This window comes from Ursus arctos, unplaced genomic scaffold (genome assembly GCF_023065955.2).
Source record: "Ursus arctos isolate Adak ecotype North America unplaced genomic scaffold, UrsArc2.0 scaffold_6, whole genome shotgun sequence".
NCBI lineage: Eukaryota > Metazoa > Chordata > Mammalia > Carnivora > Ursidae > Ursus > Ursus arctos.
In genome coordinates, this window is record NW_026623078.1 from 1,049,613 (window position 1) to 1,067,160 (window position 17,548).

Genomic DNA, 17,548 nt, shown 5'->3' on the forward strand with positions numbered 1-17,548 from the left:
CCATGGTCTAAGCCCCTCACCTCGTCCCTGTGCTTTGGGGAGCCGGAGGGACACCCGAGGCCCACGGCCCTGAGACCCCTTTGCAAAAAGCCGGCTTCCCACGGAAACAGTTTTCCTGAGGTGCAGACCCTATCCCAAGTGGTTGTGGCAAGGTAAAGCAAATGCCCTCCACTTCTCTGGAAGAAACCACAATGCCCAGCCATGTTCTAAGCCCTCCCATCCTCCCTGGGCTTCTGGCAGCAGGAGTGAAAAGAGAGGAGCAGAGCACTGGGACCCGTTTGACAAAACCCGGCTTCCCACGGGAAAGTCTTTCTCCACGTGCAGACATGCTCCCAGGTGCCTGGGGCAAGGGGAAGGAAATGCGATACACTGACCTGGAAGAGACCACAGTGCCCAGGCACAGTCTGAACCCTTCCCTCAACCCGGCGGTTTTCCTAGCAGGAGTTCAACCCCAACGAACACAGCCCGGAGACCCCTGGGGCAAAAACGGCTTCCAACGAACAATAGGTGCTTGCTGTGGAACACCTATCCCAAGTGGGGGTAGCCAGCTCAACAAAATGCCACACACCCAGGTGGAAGAAACAACATTGCCCAGGCATGGTCTAAGCCCCTCACCTCGTCCCTGTGCTTTGGGGAGCCGGAGGGACAGCCGAGGCACACGGCCCTGAGACCCCTTTGCAAAAAGCCGGCTTCCCACGGAGACAGTTTTCCTGAGGTGAGACCCAATCCCAAGTGGTTGTGGCAAGGTAAAGCAAATGCCCTCCACTTCTCTGGAAGAAACCACAGTGCCCAGCCATGTTCTAAGCCCTCCCATCCTCCCTGGGCTTCTGGCAGCAGGAGTGAAAAGAGAGGAGCAGAGCACTGGGACCCGTTTGACAAAAACCGGCTTCCCACGGGAAAGTCTTTCTCCACGTGCAGACATGCTCCCAGGTGCCTGGGGCAAGGGGAAGGAAATGCCATACACTGACCTGGAAGAGACCACAGGGCCCAGGCACAGTCTGAACCCTTCCCTCAACCCGGCGGTTTTGGTAGCAGGAGTTCAACCCCAACGAACACAGCCCGGAGACCCCTGGGGCAAAAACGGCTTCCGACGAACAATGGGTGCTTGCTGTGGAACACCTATCCCAAGTGGGGGTAGCCAGCTCAACAAAATGCCACACACCCAGGTGTAAGTAACAACATAGCCCAGGCATGGTCTAAGCCCCTCACCTCGTCCCTGTGCTTTGGGGAGTTGGAGGGACAGCCGAGGCACACGGCCCTGAGACCCCTTTGCAAAAAGCCGGCTTCCCAACTAGACAGTTTTCCTGAGGTGCAGACCCTATCCCAAGTGGTTGTGGCAAGGTAAAGCAAATGCCCTCCACTTCTCTGGAAGAAACCACAGTGCCCAGCCATGTTCTAAGCCCTCCCATCCTCCCTGGGCTTCTGGCAGCAGGAGTGAAAAGAGAGGAGCAGAGCACTGGGACCCGTTTGACAAAAACCGGCTTCCCACGGGAAAGTCTTTCTCCACGTGCAGACATGCTCCCAGGTGCCTGGGGCAAGGGGAAGGAAATGCCATACACTGACCTGGAAGAGACCACAGTGCCCAGGCACAGTCTGAACCCTTCCCTCAACCCGGCGGTTTTGCTAGCAGGAGTTCAACCCCAACGAACACAGCCCGGAGACCCCTGGGGCAAAAACGGCTTCCGACGAACAATAGGTGCTTGCTGTGGAACACCTATCCCAAGTGGGGGTAGCCAGCTCAACACAATGCCACACACCCAGGTTAAGAAACAACATTGCCCAGGCATGGTCTAAGCCCCTCACCTCGTCCCTGTGCTTTGGGGAACCGGAGGGACAGCCGAGGCACACGGCCCTGAGACACCTTTGCAAAAAGCCGGCTTCCCACGGAGACAGTTTTCCTGAGGTGCACACCCTATCCCAAGTGGTTGTGGCAAGGTAAAGCAAATGCCCTCCACTTCTCTGGAAGAAACCACAGTGCCCAACCATGTTCTAAGCCCTCCCATCCTCCCTGGGCTTCTGGCAGCAGGAGTGAAAATAGAGGAGCAGAGCACTGGGACCCGTTTGACAAAAACTGGCTTCCCACGGGAAAGTCTTTCTCCACGTGCAGACATGCTCCCAGGTGCCTGGGGCAAGGGGAAGGAAATGCCATACAGTGACCTGGAAGAGACCACAGGGCCCAGGCACTGTCTGAACACTTCCCTCAACTCGGCGGTTTTACTAGCAGGAGTTCAACCCCAACGAACATAGCCCGGAGACCCCTGGGGCAAAAACGGCTTCCGACGAACAATAGGTGCTTGCTGTGGAACACCTATCCCAAGTGGGGGTAGCCAGCTCAACAAAATGCCACACACCCAGGTGTAAGAAACAACATTGCCCAGGCATGGTCTAAGCCCCTCACCTCGTCCCTGTGTTTTGGGGAACCGGAGGGACAGCCGAGGCCCACGGCCCTGAGACCCCTTTGCAAAAAGCCGGCTTCCCACGGAGACAGTTTTCCTGAGGTGCACACCCTATCCCAAGTGGTTGTGGCAAGGTAAAGCAAATGCCCTCCACTTCTCTGGAAGAAACCACAGTGCCCAACCATGTTCTAAGCCCTCCCATCCTCCCTGGGCTTCTGGCAGCAGGAGTGAAAAGAGAGGAGCAGAGCACTGGGACCCGTTTGACAAAACCCGGCTTCCCACGGGAAAGTCTTTCTCCACGTGCAGACATGCTCCCAGGTGCCTGGGGCAAGGGGAAGGAAATGCCATACACTGACCTGGAAGAGACCACAGGGCCCAGGCACAGTCTGAACCCTTCCCTCAACCCGGCGGTTTTACTAGCAGGAGTTCAACCCCAACGAACATAGCACGGAGACCCCTGGGGCAAAAACGGCTTCCGACGATCAATAGGTGCTTGCTGTGGAACACCTATCCCAAGTTGGGGAAGCGAGCTCCACAAAATGCCACACACCCAGGTGTAAGAAACAACATTGCCCAGGCTTGGTCTAAGCCCCTCACCTCGTCCTTGTGCTTTGGGGAGCCGGAGGGACAGCCGAGTCCCACGACCCTGAGACCCCTTTGCAAAAAGCCGGCTTCCCACGGTGACAGTTTTCCTGAGGTGCAGACCCTATCCCAAGTGGTTGTGGCAAGGTAAAGCAAATGCCCTCCACTTCTCTGGAAGAAACCACAGTGCCCAACCATGTTCTAAGCCCTCCCATCCTCCCTGGGCTTCTGGCAGCAGGAGTGAAAAGAGAGGAGCAGAGCACTGGGACCCGTTTGACAAAACCCGGCTTCCCACGGGAAAGTCTTTCTCCACGTGCAGACATGCTCCCAGGTGCCTGGGGCAAGTGGAAGGAAATGCCATACACTGACCTGGAAGAGACCACAGGGCCCAGGCACAGTCTGAACCCTGCCCTCAACCCGGCGGTTTTGCTAGCAGGAGTTCAACCCCAACGAACACAGCCCGGAGACCCCTGGGGCAAAAACGGCTTCTGACGAACAATAGGCGCGCGCTGTGGAAAACCAATCCTAAGTGGGGGTAGCCAGCTCAACACAATGCCACACACCCAGGTTAAGAAACAACATTGCCCAGGCATGGTCTAAGCCCCTCACCTCGTCCCTGTGCTTTGGGGAGCCGGAGGGACAGCCGAGGCACATGGCCCTGAGACCCCTTTGCAAAAAGCCGGCTTCCCACGGAGACAGTTTTCCTGAGGTGCACACCCTATCCCAAGTGGTTGTGCAAGGTAAAGCAAATGCCCTCCACTTCTCTGGAAAAAACCACAGTGCCCAGCCATGTTCTAAGCCCTCCCATCCTCCCTGGGCTTCTGGCAGCAGGAGTGAAAAGAGAGGAGCAGAGCACTGGGACCCGTTTGACAAAAACCGGCTTCCCACGGGAAAGTCTTTCTCCACGTGCAGACATGCTCCCAGGTGCCTGGGGCAAGGGGAAGGAAATGCCATACACTGACCTGGAAGAGACCACAGGGCCCAGGCACAGTCTGAACCCTTCCCTCAACCCGGCGGTTTTGCTAGCAGGAGTTCAACCCCAACGAACACAGCCCGGAGACCCCTGGGGCAAAAACGGCTTCCGACGATCAATAGGTGCTTGCTGTGGAACACCTATCCCAAGTGGGGGAAGCCAGCTCAACAAAATGCCACACACCCAGGTGTAAGAAACAACATTGCCCAGGCATGGTCTAAGCCCCTCACCTCGTCCCTGTGCTTTGGGAAAACGGAGGGACAGCCGAGGCACACGGCCCTGAGACCCCTTTGCAAAAAGCCGGCTTCCCAAGGAAACAGTTTTCCTGAGGTGCAGACCCTATCCCAAGTGGTTGTGGCAAGGTAAAGCAAATGCCCTCCACTTCTCTGGAAGAAACCACAGTGCCCAGCCATGTTCTAAGCCCTCGCATCCTCCCTGGGCTTCTGGCAGCAGGAGTGAAAAGAGAGGAGCAGAGCACTGGGACCCGTTTGACAAAACCCGGCTTCCCACGGGAAAGTCTTTCTCCACGTGCAGATATGCTCCCAGGTGCCTGTGGCAAGGGGAAGGAAATGCCATACACTGACCTGGAAGAGACCACAGGGCCCAGGCACAGTCTGAACCCTTCCCTCAACCCGGCGGTTTTGCTAGCAGGAGTTCAACCCCAACGAACACAGCCCGGAGACCCCTGGGGCAAAAACGGCTTCCGACGAACAATAGGCCCTTGCTGTGGAAAACCAATCCTAAGTGGGGGTAGCCAGCTCAACACAATGCCACACACCCAGGTGTAAGAAACAACATTGCCCAGCCATGGTCTAAGCCCCTCACCTCGTCCCTGTGCTTTGGGGAGCCGGAGGGACAGCCGAGGCACACGGCCCTGAGACCCCTTTGCAAAAAGCCGGCTTCCCACGGAAACAGTTTTCCTGAGGTGCAGACCCTATCCCAAGTGGTTGTGGCAAGGTAAAGCAAATGCCCTCCACTTCTCTGGAAGAAACCACAATGCCCAGCCATGTTCTAAGCCCTCCCATCCTCCCTGGGCTTCTGGCAGCAGGAGTGAAAAGAGAGGAGCAGAGCACTGGGACCCGTTTGACAAAACCCGGCTTCCCACGGGAAAGTCTTTCTCCACGTGCAGACATGCTCCCAGGTGCCTGGGGCAAGGGGAAGGAAATGCGATACACTGACCTGGAAGAGACCACAGTGCCCAGGCACAGTCTGAACCCTTCCCTCAACCCGGCGGTTTTCCTAGCAGGAGTTCAACCCCAACGAACACAGCCCGGAGACCCCTGGGGCAAAAACGGCTTCCAACGAACAATAGGTGCTTGCTGTGGAACACCTATCCCAAGTGGGGGTAGCCAGCTCAACAAAATGCCACACACCCAGGTGGAAGAAACAACATTGCCCAGGCATGGTCTAAGCCCCTCACCTCGTCCCTGTGCTTTGGGGAGCCGGAGGGACAGCCGAGGCACACGGCCCTGAGACCCCTTTGCAAAAAGCCGGCTTCCCACGGAGACAGTTTTCCTGAGGTGAGACCCAATCCCAAGTGGTTGTGGCAAGGTAAAGCAAATGCCCTCCACTTCTCTGGAAGAAACCACAGTGCCCAGCCATGTTCTAAGCCCTCCCATCCTCCCTGGGCTTCTGGCAGCAGGAGTGAAAAGAGAGGAGCAGAGCACTGGGACCCGTTTGACAAAAACCGGCTTCCCACGGGAAAGTCTTTCTCCACGTGCAGACATGCTCCCAGGTGCCTGGGGCAAGGGGAAGGAAATGCCATACACTGACCTGGAAGAGACCACAGGGCCCAGGCACAGTCTGAACCCTTCCCTCAACCCGGCGGTTTTGGTAGCAGGAGTTCAACCCCAACGAACACAGCCCGGAGACCCCTGGGGCAAAAACGGCTTCCGACGAACAATGGGTGCTTGCTGTGGAACACCTATCCCAAGTGGGGGTAGCCAGCTCAACAAAATGCCACACACCCAGGTGTAAGTAACAACATAGCCCAGGCATGGTCTAAGCCCCTCACCTCGTCCCTGTGCTTTGGGGAGTCGGAGGGACAGCCGAGGCACACGGCCCTGAGACCCCTTTGCAAAAAGCCGGCTTCCCAACTAGACAGTTTTCCTGAGGTGCAGACCCTATCCCAAGTGGTTGTGGCAAGGTAAAGCAAATGCCCTCCACTTCTCTGGAAGAAACCACAGTGCCCAGCCATGTTCTAAGCCCTCCCATCCTCCCTGGGCTTCTGGCAGCAGGAGTGAAAAGAGAGGAGCAGAGCACTGGGACCCGTTTGACAAAAACCGGCTTCCCACGGGAAAGTCTTTCTCCACGTGCAGACATGCTCCCAGGTGCCTGGGGCAAGGGGAAGGAAATGCCATACACTGACCTGGAAGAGACCACAGTGCCCAGGCACAGTCTGAACCCTTCCCTCAACCCGGCGGTTTTGCTAGCAGGAGTTCAACCCCAACGAACACAGCCCGGAGACCCCTGGGGCAAAAACGGCTTCCGACGAACAATGGGTGCTTGCTGTGGAACACCTATCCCAAGTGGGGGTAGCCAGCTCAACAAAATGCCACACACCCAGGTGTAAGTAACAACATAGCCCAGGCATGGTCTAAGCCCCTCACCTCGTCCCTGTGCTTTGGGGAGCCGGAGGGACAGCCGAGGCACACGGCCCTGAGACCCCTTTGCAAAAAGCCGGCTTCCCAACTAGACAGTTTTCCTGAGGTGCAGACCCTATCCCAAGTGGTTGTGGCAAGGTAAAGCAAATGCCCTCCACTTCTCTGGAAGAAACCACAGTGCCCAGCCATGTTCTAAGCCCTCCCATCCTCCCTGGGCTTCTGGCAGCAGGAGTGAAAAGAGAGGAGCAGAGCACTGGGACCCGTTTGACAAAAACCGGCTTCCCACGGGAAAGTCTTTCTCCACGTGCAGACATGCTCCCAGGTGCCTGGGGCAAGGGGAAGGAAATGCCATACACTGACCTGGAAGAGACCACAGGGCCCAGGCACAGTCTGAACCCTTCCCTCAACCCGGCGGTTTTGGTAGCAGGAGTTCAACCCCAACGAACACAGCCCGGAGACCCCTGGGGCAAAAACGGCTTCCGACGAACAATGGGTGCTTGCTATGGAACACCTATCCCAAGTGGGGGTAGCCAGCTCAACAAAATGCCACACACCCAGGTGTAAGTAACAACATAGCCCAGGCATGGTCTAAGCCCCTCACCTCGTCCCTGTGCTTTGGGGAGCCGGAGGGACAGCCGAGGCCCACGGCCCTGAGACCCCTTTGCAAAAAGCCGGCTTCCCACGGAGACAGTTTTCCTGAGGTGCAGACCCTATCCCAAGTGGTTGTGGCAAGGTAAAGCAAATGCCCTCCACTTCTCTGGAAGAAACCACAGTGCCCAGCCATGTTCTAAGCCCTCCCATCCTCCCTGGGCTTCTGGCAGCAGGAGTGAAAAGAGAGGAGCAGAGCACTGGGACCAGTTTGACAAAACCCGGCTTCCCACGGGAAAGTCTTCCTCCACGTGCAGACATGCTCCCAGGTGCCTGTGGCAAGGGGAAGGAAATGCCATACACTGACCTGGAAGAGACCACAGGGCCCAGGCACAGTCTGAACCCTTCCCTCAACCCGGCGGTTTTGCTAGCAGGAGTTCAACCCCAACGAACACAGCCCGGAGACCCCTGGGGCAAAAACGGCTTCCGACGAACAATAGGTGCTTGCTGTGGAACACCTATCCCAAGTGGGGGTAGCCAGCTCAAGAAAATGCCACACACCCAGGTGTAAGTAACAACATAGCCCAGGCATGGTCTAAGCCCCTCACCTCGTCCCTGTGCTTTGGGGAGCCGGAGGGACAGCCGAGGCACACGGCCCTGAGACCCCTTTGCAAAAAGCCGGCTTCCCAACTAGACAGTTTTCCTGAGGTGCAGACCCTATCCCAAGTGGTTGTGGCAAGGTAAAGCAAATGCCCTCCACTTCTCTGGAAGAAACCACAGTGCCCAGCCATGTTCTAAGCCCTCCCATCCTCCCTGGGCTTCTGGCAGCAGGAGTGAAAAGAGAGGAGCAGAGCACTGGGACCCGTTTGACAAAAACCGGCTTCCCACGGGAAAGTCTTTCTCCACGTGCAGACATGCTCCCAGGTGCCTGGGGCAAGGGGAAGGAAATGCCATACACTGACCTGGAAGAGACCACAGGGCCCAGGCACAGTCTGAACCCTTCCCTCAACCCGGCGGTTTTGGTAGCAGGAGTTCAACCCCAACGAACACAGCCCGGAGACCCCTGGGGCAAAAACGGCTTCCGACGAACAACGGGTGCTTGCTATGGAACACCTATCCCAAGTGGGGGTAGCCAGCTCAACAAAATGCCACACACCCAGGTGTAAGTAACAACATAGCCCAGGCATGGTCTAAGCCCCTCACCTCGTCCCTGTGCTTTGGGGAGCCGGAGGGACAGCCGAGGCCCACGGCCCTGAGACCCCTTTGCAAAAAGCCGGCTTCCCACGGAGACAGTTTTCCTGAGGTGCAGACCCTATCCCAAGTGGTTGTGGCAAGGTAAAGCAAATGCCCTCCACTTCTCTGGAAGAAACCACAGTGCCCAGCCATGTTCTAAGCCCTCCCATCCTCCCTGGGCTTCTGGCAGCAGGAGTGAAAAGAGAGGAGCAGAGCACTGGGACCCGTTTGACAAAAACCGGCTTCCCACGGGAAAGTCTTCCTCCACGTGCAGACATGCTCCCAGGTGCCTGTGGCAAGGGGAAGGAAATGCCATACACTGACCTGGAAGAGACCACAGGGCCCAGGCACAGTCTGAACCCTTCCCTCAACCCGGCGGTTTTGCTAGCAGGAGTTCAACCCAACGAACACAGCCCGGAGACCCCTGGGGCAAAAACGGCTTCCGACGAACAATAGGTGCTTGCTGTGGAACACCTATCCCAAGTGGGGGTAGCCAGCTCAACAAAATGCCACACACCCAGGTGTAAGAAACAACATTGCCCAGGCATGGTCTAAGCCCCTCACCTCGTCCCTGTGCTTTGGGGAGCCGGAGGGACAGCCGAGGCACACGGCCCTGAGACCCCTTTGCAAAAAGCCGGCTTCCCACGGAGACAGTTTTCCTGAGGTGCAGACCCTATCCCAAGTGGTTGTGGCAAGGTAAAGCAAATGCCCTCCACTTCTCTGGAAGAAACCACAGTGCCCAGCCATGTTCTAAGCCCTCCCATCCTCCCTGGGCTTCTGGCAGCAGGAGTGAAAAGAGAGGAGCAGAGCACTGGGACCCGTTTGACAAAACCCGGCTTCCCACGGGAAAGTCTTTCTCCACGTGCAGACATGCTCCCAGGTGCCTGGGGCAAGGGGAAGGAAATGCCATACACTGACCTGGAAGAGACCACAGGGCCCAGGCACAGTCTGAACCCTTCCCTCAACCCGGCGGTTTTGCTAGCAGGAGTTCAACCCCAACGAACACAGCCCGGAGACCCCTGGGGCAAAAACGGCTTCCGACGAACAATAGGTGCTTGCTGTGGAATACCTATCCCAAGTGGGGGTAGCCAGCTCAACAAAATGCCACACACCCAGGTGTAAGAAACAACATTGCCCAGGCATGGTCTAAGCCCCTCACCTCGTCCCTGTGCTTTGGGGAGCCGGAGGGACAGCCGAGGCACACGGCCCTGAGACCCCTTTGCAAAAAGCCGGCTTCCCACGGAGACAGTTTTCCTGAGGTGCAGACCCTATCCCAAGTGGTTGTGGCAAGGTAAAGCAAATGCCCTCCACTTCTCTGGAAGAAACCACAGTGCCCAGCCATGTTCTAAGCCCTCCCATCCTCCCTGGGCTTCTGGCAGCAGGAGTGAAAAGAGAGGAGCAGAGCACTGGGACCCGTTTGACAAAAACCGGCTTCCCACGGGAAAGTCTTTCTCCACGTGCAGACATGCTCCCAGGTGCCTGGGGCAAGGGGAAGGAAATGCCATACACTGACCTGGAAGAGACCACAGGGCCCAGGCACAGTCTGAACCCTTCCCTCAACCCGGCGGTTTTGCTAGCAGGAGTTCAACCCCAACGAACACAGCCCGGAGACCCCTGGGGCAAAAACGGCTTCCGACGAACAATAGGTGCTTGCTGTGGAACACCTATCCCAAGTGGGGGTAGCCAGCTCAACAAAATGCCACACACCCAGGTGTAAGAAACAACATTGCCCAGGCATGGTCTAAGCCCCTCACCTCGTCCCTGTGCTTTGGGGAGCCGGAGGGACAGCCGAAGCACACGGCCCTGAGACCCCTTTGAAAAAGCTGGCTTCCCACGAGACAGTTTTCCTGAGGTGCAGACCCTATCCCAAGTGGTTGTGGCAAGGTAAAGCAAATGCCCTCCACTTCTCTGGAAGAAACCACAGTGCCCAGCCATGTTCTAAGCCCTCCCATCCTCCCTGGGCTTCTGGCAGCAGGAGTGAAAAGAGAGGAGCAGAGCACTGGGACCCGTTTGACAAAAACCGGCTTCCCACGGGAAAGTCTTTCTCCACGTGCAGACATGCTCCCAGGTGCCTGGGGCAAGGGGAAGGAAATGCCATACACTGACCTGGAAGAGACCACAGTGCCCAGGCACAGTCTGAACCCTTCCCTCAACCCGGCGGTTTTGCTAGCAGGAGTTCAACCCCAACGAACACAGCCCGGAGACCCCTGGGGCAAAAACGGCTTCCGACGAACAATGGGTGCTTGCTGTGGAACACCTATCCCAAGTGGGGGTAGCCAGCTCAACAAAATGCCACACACCCAGGTGTAAGTAACAACATAGCCCAGGCATGGTCTAAGCCCCTCACCTCGTCCCTGTGCTTTGGGGAGCCGGAGGGACAGCCGAGGCACACGGCCCTGAGACCCCTTTGCAAAAAGCCGGCTTCCCAACTAGACAGTTTTCCTGAGGTGCAGACCCTATCCCAAGTGGTTGTGGCAAGGTAAAGCAAATGCCCTCCACTTCTCTGGAAGAAACCACAGTGCCCAGCCATGTTCTAAGCCCTCCCATCCTCCCTGGGCTTCTGGCAGCAGGAGTGAAAAGAGAGGAGCAGAGCACTGGGACCCGTTTGACAAAAACCGGCTTCCCACGGGAAAGTCTTTCTCCACGTGCAGACATGCTCCCAGGTGCCTGGGGCAAGGGGAAGGAAATGCCATACACTGACCTGGAAGAGACCACAGGGCCCAGGCACAGTCTGAACCCTTCCCTCAACCCGGCGGTTTTGGTAGCAGGAGTTCAACCCCAACGAACACAGCCCGGAGACCCCTGGGGCAAAAACGGCTTCCGACGAACAATGGGTGCTTGCTATGGAACACCTATCCCAAGTGGGGGTAGCCAGCTCAACAAAATGCCACACACCCAGGTGTAAGTAACAACATAGCCCAGGCATGGTCTAAGCCCCTCACCTCGTCCCTGTGCTTTGGGGAGCCGGAGGGACAGCCGAGGCCCACGGCCCTGAGACCCCTTTGCAAAAAGCCGGCTTCCCACGGAGACAGTTTTCCTGAGGTGCAGACCCTATCCCAAGTGGTTGTGGCAAGGTAAAGCAAATGCCCTCCACTTCTCTGGAAGAAACCACAGTGCCCAGCCATGTTCTAAGCCCTCCCATCCTCCCTGGGCTTCTGGCAGCAGGAGTGAAAAGAGAGGAGCAGAGCACTGGGACCCGTTTGACAAAACCCGGCTTCCCACGGGAAAGTCTTTCTCCACGTGCAGACATGCTCCCAGGTGCCTGTGGCAAGGGGAAGGAAATGCCATACACTGACCTGGAAGAGACCACAGGGCCCAGGCACAGTCTGAACCCTTCCCTCAACCCGGCGGTTTTGCTAGCAGGAGTTCAACCCAACGAACACAGCCCGGAGACCCCTGGGGCAAAAACGGCTTCCGACGAACAATAGGTGCTTGCTGTGGAACACCTATCCCAAGTGGGGGTAGCCAGCTCAACAAAATGCCACACACCCAGGTGTAAGAAACAACATTGCCCAGGCATGGTCTAAGCCCCTCACCTCGTCCCTGTGCTTTGGGGAGCCGGAGGGACAGCCGAGGCACACGGCCCTGAGACCCCTTTGCAAAAAGCCGGCTTCCCACGGAGACAGTTTTCCTGAGGTGCAGCCCCTATCCCAAGTGGTTGTGGCAAGGTAAAGCAAATGCCCTCCACTTCTCTGGAAGAAACCACAGTGCCCAGCCATGTTCTAAGCCCTCCCATCCTCCCTGGGTTTCTGGCAGCAGGAGTGAAAAGAGAGGAGCAGAGCACTGGGACCCGTTTGACAAAAACCGGCTTCCCACGGGAAAGTCTTTCTCCACGTGCAGACATGCTCCCAGGTGCCTGGGGCAAGGGGAAGGAAATGCCATACACTGACCTGGAAGAGACCACAGGGCCCAGGCACAGTCTGAACCCTTCCCTCAACCCGGCGGTTTTGCTAGCAGGAGTTCAACCCCAACGAACACAGCCCGGAGACCCCTGGGGCAAAAACGGCTTCCGACGAACAATAGGTGCTTGCTGTGGAACACCTATCCCAAGTGGGGGTAGCCAGCTCAACAAAATGCCACACACCCAGGTGTAAGAAACAACATTGCCCAGGCATGGTCTAAGCCCCTCACCTCGTCCCTGTGCTTTGGGGAGCCGGAGGGACAGCCGAGGCACACGGCCCTGAGACCCCTTTGCAAAAAGCCGGCTTCCCACGGAGACAGTTTTCCTGAGGTGCAGACCCTATCCCAAGTGGTTGTGGCAAGGTAAAGCAAATGCCCTCCACTTCTCTGGAAGAAACCACAGTGCCCAGCCATGTTCTAAGCCCTCCCATCCTCCCTGGGCTTCTGGCAGCAGGAGTGAAAAGAGAGGAGCAGAGCACTGGGACCCGTTTGACAAAAACCGGCTTCCCACGGGAAAGTCTTTCTCCACGTGCAGACATGCTCCCAGGTGCCTGGGGCAAGGGGAAGGAAATGCCATACACTGACCTGGAAGAGACCACAGGGCCCAGGCACAGTCTGAACCCTTCCCTCAACCCGGCGGTTTTGCTAGCAGGAGTTCAACCCCAACGAACACAGCCCGGAGACCCCTGGGGCAAAAACGGCTTCCGACGAACAATAGGTGCTTGCTGTGGAACACCTATCCCAAGTGGGGGTAGCCAGCTCAACAAAATGCCACACACCCAGGTATAAGAAACATTGCCCAGGCATGGTCTAAGCCCCTCACCTCGTCCCTGTGCTTTGGGGAGCCGGAGGGACAGCCGAAGCACACGGCCCTGAGACCCCTTTGAAAAAGCTGGCTTCCCACGAGACAGTTTTCCTGAGGTGCAGACCCTATCCCAAGTGGTTGTGGCAAGGTAAAGCAAATGCCCTCCACTTCTCTGGAAGAAACCACAGTGCCCAGCCATGTTCTAAGCCCTCCCATCCTCCCTGGGCTTCTGGCAGCAGGAGTGAAAAGAGAGGAGCAGAGCACTGGGACCCGTTTGACAAAACCCGGCTTCCCACGGGAAAGTCTTTCTCCACGTGCAGACATGCTCCCAGGTGCCTGTGGCAAGGGGAAGGAAATGCCATACACTGACCTGGAAGAGACCACAGGGCCCAGGCACAGTCTGAACCCTTCCCTCAACCCGGCGGTTTTGCTAGCAGGAGTTCAACCCCAACGAACACAGCCCGGAGACCCCTGGGGCAAAAACGGCTTCCGACGAACAATAGGTGCTTGCTGTGGAACACCTATCCCAAGTGGGGGTAGCCAGCTCAACAAAATGCCACACACCCAGGTGTAAGAAACAACATTGCCCAGGCATGGTCTAAGCCCCTCACCTCGTCCCTGTGCTTTGGGGAGCCGGAGGGACAGCCGAGGCACACGGCCCTGAGACCCCTTTGCAAAAAGCCGGCTTCCCACGGAGACAGTTTTCCTGAGGTGCAGACCCTATCCCAAGTGGTTGTGGCAAGGTAAAGCAAATGCCCTCCACTTCTCTGGAAGAAACCACAGTGCCCAGCCATGTTCTAAGCCCTCCCATCCTCCCTGGGCTTCTGGCAGCAGGAGTGAAAAGAGAGGAGCAGAGCACTGGGACCCGTTTGACAAAAACCGGCTTCCCACGGGAAAGTCTTTCTCCACGTGCAGACATGCTCCCAGGTGCCTGTGGCAAGGGGAAGGAAATGCCATACACTGACCTGGAAGAGACCACAGGGCCCAGGCACAGTCTGAACCCTTCCCTCAACCCGGCGGTTTTGGTAGGAGGAGTTCAACCCCAACGAACACAGCCCGGAGACCCCTGGGGCAAAAACGGCTTCCGACGAACAATGGGTGCTTGCTATGGAACACCTATCCCAAGTGGGGGTAGCCAGCTCAACAAAATGCCACACACCAAGGTGTAAGTAACAACATAGCCCAGGCATGGTCTAAGCCCCTCACCTCGTCCCTGTGCTTTGGGGAGCCGGAGGGACAGCCGAGGCACACGGCCCTGAGACCCCTTTGCAAAAAGCCGGCTTCCCAACTAGACAGTTTTCCTGAGGTGCAGACCCTATCCCAAGTGGTTGTGGCAAGGTAAAGCAAATGCCCTCCACTTCTCTGGAAGAAACCACAGTGCCCAGCCATGTTCTAAGCCCTCCCATCCTCCCTGGGCTTCTGGCAGCAGGAGTGAAAAGAGAGGAGCAGAGCACTGGGACCCGTTTGACAAAACCCGGCTTCCCACGGGAAAGTCTTTCTCCACGTGCAGACATGCTCCCAGGTGCCTGTGGCAAGGGGAAGGAAATGCCATACACTGACCTGGAAGAGACCACAGTGCCCAGGCACAGTCTGAACCCTTCCCTCAACCCGGCGGTTTTGCTAGCAGGAGTTCAACCCCAACGAACACAGCCCGGAGACCCCTGGGGCAAAAACGGCTTCCGACGAACAATAGGTGCTTGCTGTGGAACACCTATCCCAAGTGGGGGTAGCCAGCTCAACAAAATGCCACACACCCAGGTGGAAGAAACAACATTGCCCAGGCATGGTCTAAGCCCCTCACCTCGTCCCTGTGCTTTGGGGAGCCGGAGGGACAGCCGAGGCACACGGCCCTGAGACCCCGTTTGCAAAAAGCCGGCTTCCCACGGAGACAGTTTTCCTGAGGTGCACACCCTATCCCAAGTGGTTGTGGCAAGGTAAAGCAAATGCCCTCCACTTCTCTGGAAGAAACCACAGTGCCCAGCCATGTTCTAAGCCCTCCCATCCTCCCTGGGCTTCTGGCAGCAGGAGTGAAAAGAGAGGAGCAGAGCACTGGGACCCGTTTGACAAAAACCGGCTTCCCACGGGAAAGTCTTTCTCCACGTGCAGACATGCTCCCAGATGCCTGGGGCAAGGGGAAGGAAATGCCATTCACTGACCTGGAAGAGACCACAGGGCCCAGGCACAGTCTGAACCCTTCCCTCAACCCGGCGGTTTTGCTAGCAGGAGTTCAACCCCAACGAACACAGCCCGGAGACCCCTGGGGCAAAAACGGCTTCCGACGAACAATGGGTGCTTGCTGTGGAACACTTATCCCAAGTGGGGGTAGCCAGCTCAACAAAATGCCACACACCCAGGTGTAAGTAACAACATAGCCCAGGCATGGTCTAAGCCCCTCACCTCGTCCCTGTGCTTTGGGGAGCCGGAGGGACAGCCGAGGCACACGGCCCTGAGACCCCTTTGCAAAAAGCCGGCTTCCCAACTAGACAGTTTTCCTGAGGTGCAGACCCTATCCCAAGTGGTTGTGGCAAGGTAAAGCAAATGCCCTCCACTTCTCTGGAAGAAACCACAGTGCCCAGCCATGTTCTAAGCCCTCCCATCCTCCCTGGGCTTCTGGCAGCAGGAGTGAAAAGAGAGGAGCAGAGCACTGGGACCCGTTTGACAAAAACCGGCTTCCCACGGGAAAGTCTTTCTCCACGTGCAGACATGCTCCCAGGTGCCTGGGGCAAGGGGAAGGAAATGCCATACACTGACCTGGAAGAGACCACAGGGCCCAGGCACAGTCTGAACCCTTCCCTCAACCCGGCGGTTTTGGTAGCAGGAGTTCAACCCCAACGAACGCAGCCCGGAGACCCCTGGGGCAAAAACGGCTTCCGACGAACAATGGGTGCTTGCTATGGAACACCTATCCCAAGTGGGGGTAGCCAGCTCAACAAAATGCCACACACCCAGGTGTAAGTAACAACATAGCCCAGGCATGGTCTAAGCCCCTCACCTCGTCCCTGTGCTTTGGGGAGCCGGAGGGACAGCCGAGGCACACGGCCCTGAGACCCCTTTGCAAAAAGCCAGCTTCCCAACTAGACAGTTTTCCTGAGGTGCAGACCCTATCCCAAGTGGTTGTGGCAAGGTAAAGCAAATGCCCTCCACTTCTCTGGAAGAAACCACAGTGCCCAGCCATGTTCTAAGCCCTCCCATCCTCCCTGGGCTTCTGGCAGCAGGAGTGAAAAGAGAGGAGCAGAGCACTGGGACCCGTTTGACAAAACCCGGCTTCCCACGGGAAAGTCTTTCTCCACGTGCAGACATGCTCCCAGGTGCCTGGGGCAAGGGGAAGGAAATGCCATACACTGACCTGGAAGAGACCACAGGGCCCAGGCACAGTCTGAACCCTTCCCTCAACCCGGCGGTTTTGGTAGCAGGAGTTCAACCCCAACGAACACAGCCCGGAGACCCCTGGGGCAAAAATGGCTTCCGACGAACAATAGGTGCTTGCTGTGGAACACCTATCCCAAGTGGGGGTAGCCAGCTCAACAAAATGCCACACACCCAGGTGTAAGAAACAACATTGCCCAGGCATGGTCTAAGCCCCTCACCTCGTCCCTGTTCTTTGGGGAGCCGGAGGGACAGCCGAGGCACACGGCCCTGAGACCCCGTTGCAAAAAGCCGGCTTCCCACGGAGACAGTTTTCCTGAGGTGCACACCCTATCCCAAGTGGTTGTGGCAAGGTAAAGCAAATGCCCTCCACTTCTCTGGAAGAAACCTCAGTGCCCAGCCATGTTCTAAGCCCTCCCATCCTCCCTGGGCTTCTGGCAGCAGGAGTGAAAAGAGAGGAGCAGAGCACTGGGACCCGTTTGACAAAAACCGGCTTCCCACGGGAAAGTGTTTCTCCACGTGCAGATATGCTCCCAGGTGCCTGGGGCAAGGGGAAGGAAATGCCATTCACTGACCTGGAAGAGACCACAGGGCCCAGGCACAGTCTGAACCCTTCCCTCAACCCGGCGGTTTTGCTAGCAGGAGTTCAACCCCAACGAACACAGCCCGGAGACCCCTGGGGCAAAAACGGCTTCCGACGAACAATAGGTGCTTGCTGTGGAACACCTATCCCAAGTGGGGGTAGCCAGCTCAACAAAATGCCACACACCCAGGTGTAAGAAAAAACATTGCCCAGGCATGGTCTAAGCCCCTCACCTCGTCCCTGTGCTTTGGGGAGCCGGAGGGACAGCCGAGGCCCACGGCCCTGAGACCCCTTTGCAAAAAGCCGGCTTCCCACGGAGACAGTTTTCCTGAGGTGCAGACCCTATCCCAAGTGGTTGTGGCAAGGTAAAGCAAATGCCCTCCACTTCTCTGGAAGAAACCACAGTGCCCAGCCATGTTCTAAGCCCTCCCATCCTCCCTGGGCTTCTGGCAGCAGGAGTGAAAAGAGAGGAGCAGAGCACTGGGACCCGTTTGACAAAAACCGGCTTCCCACGGGAAA